General features: G+C 33.8%; 1 long non-coding RNA gene across 1 annotated transcript; it reads right to left on the bottom strand.

Moving 5' to 3' along the window:
- Positions 1-2,564: 2,564 nt before the first annotated feature.
- LOC127747504 (uncharacterized) lies at positions 2,565-3,834 on the bottom strand. Its single transcript, XR_008009368.1, has 3 exons — positions 3,615-3,834; positions 2,797-2,831; positions 2,565-2,676 (listed from the first exon to the last, which is right to left on the bottom strand). It is a non-coding gene; the product is annotated as an uncharacterized LOC127747504 (long non-coding RNA).
- Between the last annotated feature and the right edge of the window lie 1,451 nt (positions 3,835-5,285).

Below are 5,285 nucleotides of genomic sequence, written 5' to 3'. Positions count from 1 at the left end.
AATATAATATAAAAAATATTAATTGAAGTATAAAAGTATAATATGACATTACTAATTTAACTATAAAATATATAATTTTATTATAAAATACAACTTTGGGCCGAATCGGATGACTCGAAGTATAATCCAAATCCGACCCAAAAATAATACTAGGTAAAAGTAACAAACCTAAACCCGATAAAATATGACTTGAGTCTAGGCCATATTTTAGGATTAGTTTTAAGTTTAATGTTTGTTATTTTTTATTCAATCATTGCAATCATAACCATTTTTAATTAGAGTTATCACCGATTTATCTATATAAAATAAAATTCTAAGTATAAGTGGTGTTATAATGCTAACTGATTGAATAATAATAATAATAATAATAACAAAAAAGCTCTACATACAAGCCATTAGGGCTGGTATGCTTTACAAGTTCATTAAGCAATAAACTCACAAAATGCGCTGCATGCCTTACGTCCAATACACGCGCTATATAAAGATCCCGCGTATATGTAACTACCAAATTTAAAAGATTTGTTTTCTTCTTCGTTCTCCTTATCGTTCTTCTTCTTCTCGTTCTTCTTCTTCTCGTTCTTCTCTCCTTATTTCTAGATTTGTTTTCTTTTTCGTTCTTCTTCTCGTTCTTCTTCTTCCCGTTCTTCTTCTTCTTGTTCTTCTCTCTTTCTAACTCTAGCTTCGTTTTCTATCGATTTTTGTTTACTGAAATCAAAGTTTGGATTCGTTTTGAAGATAATAGATGATTCAACCTCAGATTCTCAGCTGAATCAGGGGGAAGTGGATTATGAATTTGAATCTAACGAAGTTCTTGAGGTTTGATTTACATACGTTTACTCTGAATTTTGTTACAGTAATTTGTATAGCATTGTGTAGCTGAATAATTCGTGAACATTGACTGTGAGACTAACGCGTCAACATAAATCTGTGGATTGAATGTAATGTATTTGATTGATTATCTGGAATTTATAGCAGATGCTCGGGTGTAGATCGGAGCTTTCTTTGGGTGTATTTGTTTCGGTAGTGTGGGTGTATTTACATTTATGACTTTTTCTGTTATTTTAGCTGAGTTGTTGTCGTTCGGGTGTATTATATGAGACATGATTGGGTGTGTTTTTAGTTTTCGTCATGGTGTATTCTGCAGCCTGTGTATTTACAACTTATGGCTTTTATCGTCATTTTGGTTGAGTTGGTGCCGTTCGGGTGTATTATATTACCAATGATTGGGTGTATTATAGTTTTTGACATGGTGTATTCTGCAGCCTCTCTCTGTTGTTGATGACCAGTTTATTCCGAAGGTTGGAATGACCTTTACCACCCTTGAAGATGTTAGAAAATTTTACAGGAACAAGTATTTCGGAGATGTTATTTCATTTGACACCACATACAATACAAACAGGTAATAAACTGTCCCTTTTTATGATTCTAAATTAATGTGTTTTATGAATCTGCCACAGAGGTGTATATTGGGTGTTTTTTGGGTGTATACAAAGCATTTTTTGGGTGTACGTAATGATTTTTCATTCTACACTATGGTAATTTGTTTCATGTATAATTTGGTTTGTGGTTCTTTTGTCGGGGTGAATCACCACGGTCAGTCAACACTTCTCGGATGCTCTTTGATGAAAAACAAAGAAATTGAATCATTCAAATGGTTATTTCAATGTTGGCTTCGTTGCATGGGAGAAAATGCTCCGAAAGGGTTTTTCGCCGATCAATGCGCATCAATGAAAAGGGCTTTAGAGGCCTGTATGGCAACAACAATTCACCGTTGGTGTATTTGGCACATCATGAAGAAGATTCCAAGCAAATTAAACGGGTACAAGGGACATGCAGAAATTGAACAAGAAATGAGCGAAGTTGTTTGGAACTCTCATAGTAAAGACTCATTTGATAGGAATTGGAATGAATTTCTGCTGAATTTTGGTCTTGTGGACAACAAGTGGCTTTTAGGTAATGTTTGTTTAAAATCTGCAGCAGAGGTTTAAATTTAATTTTCTTCGGGTGTATTTATAGTCTGTGTTTGGGTGTATTCTGCAGATCTCTATGAAGACCGTCATATATGGGTTCCAATCTATCTGGATCACCACTTATGGACAGGGATGAAAAGCACGCAAAGGATCTCTATGTTATAAAATACTGTTTATTTTTTTTACAATGGTTTAAGGGTTTTGGGTATTAGGGTTTAGGGTTTTATGGTTTACGGGGTACGGGTTAGGGTTTAGGTTTTAAGTATTTCGTGTTTAGGGTTTTAAGGATAAAGCATCAGGGGGATAGATTTTTTGGTGTATATTCAACGTTCTTTGGGTGTAAAAAATGGCAAGTTATGGATATATATTTAGTTTGATTTTTTCCTTCATATTATAGTACCTGTAATTCATACATTTTGAATACAGCAGAGAGATTTTAATTATTGAAAGAAATTTTACAATAAACAGAACTATAATTGGAAAATTTTTACAACATGTGTTCAATTTGTTACAGGACTATATAACATTTACATTAAATAGTGTCAATATCCTCAGAATCTATCTGACAATATGGACTCAATAAAAATGAGGATGGCTTGGACAGTCTTATTGCATTACTTTTCCTAATGGCTTCAGCTTTGTCTAGATTCATGTTATGGAATAGAATCCTGGAAGCATATTCCACTCTAAAGTGGTCCACCTCGTCCTACAGTTAAAAAGAATATTCTGTTTAATCAACCATGTTAATTGAGAAATGTAATACAGAGTTATTTACTTTTTAAACACATTTACCTAGCTGACATTTATTTCATCTAAGCACACTTACATTTCTTCCAACTTGGTTTCTGGCTGCCATTTTTTCTGAAATAAAAAATACACTCATATATATCAGCAGGATACACCCAAGGATATAAATAAGATACACCCATAGATATGAGTCAGATACACACATAGATATCAGTCAGATATCACTCAAACATGCATTAATATACAAGGGCAAGCAACATTACAAGTTCAGGCAATATACACCCATGGACAATCAAATATTAGAACAGTGAAACTGTTGAATATATATTATAGTATATCAGTTCAGAAAAATACACCCATAGATATCAGCAAGATACACCTAAGGATATAAATAAGATACATCCATAGATATGAGTCAGATACACACATAGATATCAGTCAGATATCACTCAAACATGCATTAATATACAAGGGCAAGCAACATTACAAGGTCAAGTAATATACACCCATGGACAATCAAATATTAGAACAGTGCAACTGTTGAATATATTACAGTATATCAGTTCAGAAATATACACCCAACAAAGTATGTGATATACACCCAACAAGTTACTCCATATACACCCAGCAAATTACGCATTATATTCCAAACAATCAATTACCAGAAGAACTAGAAAAACAACTACACTAATACCTAGAACAACTAAGAAGAACACTATAACCTAGAACCAAGAATAACAGTAAAACGTAGAATAAGTAGAATATTAAAAACTGTAAAATGAGACTTAGAACAAGAACAGTAAAACCTAGAAGAATGTAGAAGAACAGTAAAACCTAGTTCTTCGTTTTCGAAATCTGAAAAATATAGAATATGAATGAAATAGTAACATAACGTACCTTGAGTATTATAACTTCGTTTTTTCTTGAGATTCTTGATCGAGAGTTCTACGTTGTGTTGATGGAGAGTTCTGATCTTCGCGACAAGTGCTATCTCTGCAGTTTGGAATGTTGCTCGAAAATGGACGGTTTGTGTTTTCTTTGAACGGGTTGGAGAAGTGGAAGAGTGCGCTATTAAAGAGTGCTATTTGCGAAGAGAAACCGTTTGAGTGGAACGCGTGTAATTTACGCTCCATTCAAAGTGAGATGAGTGCGCGTGTGAACGATGTGTGGGTTGGAAACTTGTAAAACTTGTAGGGCCTTTTTGCTTGTATGTGTAGCAGGCCTGTAATAATAAATGATAAATACAAAACTTGAATCTAATAATCTTAAACCAAAATAAATCAAACCAAGTCTTAAAGTTAAACTTAAATTTATTATATATTAATGACATGGATCTTTTAAGATAGGAGTTAAATCTTAGTCATCTACATAGTCTAAATACAAAAAACAAACACACAAACTATTGGCTATGACTCTATGCTTCTTAGTCTTCATAATGTGCATAAAGAAAACATAATTCCAAACCAATAAGGCATACATATATTCATGTTAAATTACTTTGAGCTCATTATATAGATAAAACATTATTTCATGCACAATAAAAAAACGTTGATTACCATTAGATTTAGTATTGGATATTATCGGCAAATTTTGGATGGTTGCAACACTAAATTCGTCATCTACGATATGTTACTATTGGATTTATATTTTCGACCTTAAATCTGATGATAACAAATGGCACGAAAAAAAGGTTTAGTGGATGCGCATTTTACTGTTGAATTTAGGGACGAAAAAATCCAACGGTAAGTTAATTAAATGAAATGCACCATTTTGGTCACACACATTGTATTTTACTGGCAGATTTTTTTTATGGAAAATCCGCCGGTAAAATTGATCCTAAATTCAAATTTGTGAACCCTTCCTCCATTTCTACAATATTATCAACATCACTTCCCTCCCCTTTTTCTCTCTCTTTTGCCGTCAGCCCCCATCGCCACCATTTGCCATTGATTAGCCGTCGCCAACCGCTTCCCATAACTCCAACCATTGTTGTCGTCGAGGAACGTCCACCTAGAGCTTGTTTCTGCCATGAAAGAGCTTGTTTCTCCCCTATAAGTTACTGCCTCCATCATTTGCTGTTGACACCGCTTGCCTCCGTCAACTGTGACGCTACCCTTTATCTTTCATCTAGGTATGTCTTCTTCCCTTCCTTCTTCCATTTTTTATGACATTGTTGGTATTTGCTAAATCCTAACCCTACACTCAGCAGTCCCAAGTGATCTCCACCACTACCACCACGCCGATAAAATCTTCCATGTCACTATTGTCTCCAAGTAAGTGAGTTATTAATAATAGCTGATTGAGTTGACAAATATTTTTTGTTTGATTTTCCTTAATAATAACTTATTGGTTTAATTTTAATATTTTTTATGTTTAGTAAAATATTTGAAATCGAAGTAGAATAGTTAGAGTAAAAATGAGTTAATATTGGTTGAATCTGCCACTATCCCTAACGACCTCTGTTGTTGCCACCCTTGTCACCTCTACCATGCATCACATGTTCTTCCTTGTTTTTTCCCCAATGATGTTAGCTGAATCCCTAGTTTTTCCATAAATTTGGAAACAATA

The sequence above is a fragment of the Arachis duranensis genome, chromosome 5 (genome assembly GCF_000817695.3).
Source record: "Arachis duranensis cultivar V14167 chromosome 5, aradu.V14167.gnm2.J7QH, whole genome shotgun sequence".
In the NCBI taxonomy this organism is placed as follows: domain Eukaryota; kingdom Viridiplantae; phylum Streptophyta; class Magnoliopsida; order Fabales; family Fabaceae; genus Arachis; species Arachis duranensis.
The sequence above is the reverse complement of the archived record's forward strand: the minus strand, read 5'-3'. Positions and strand labels throughout refer to the sequence as shown.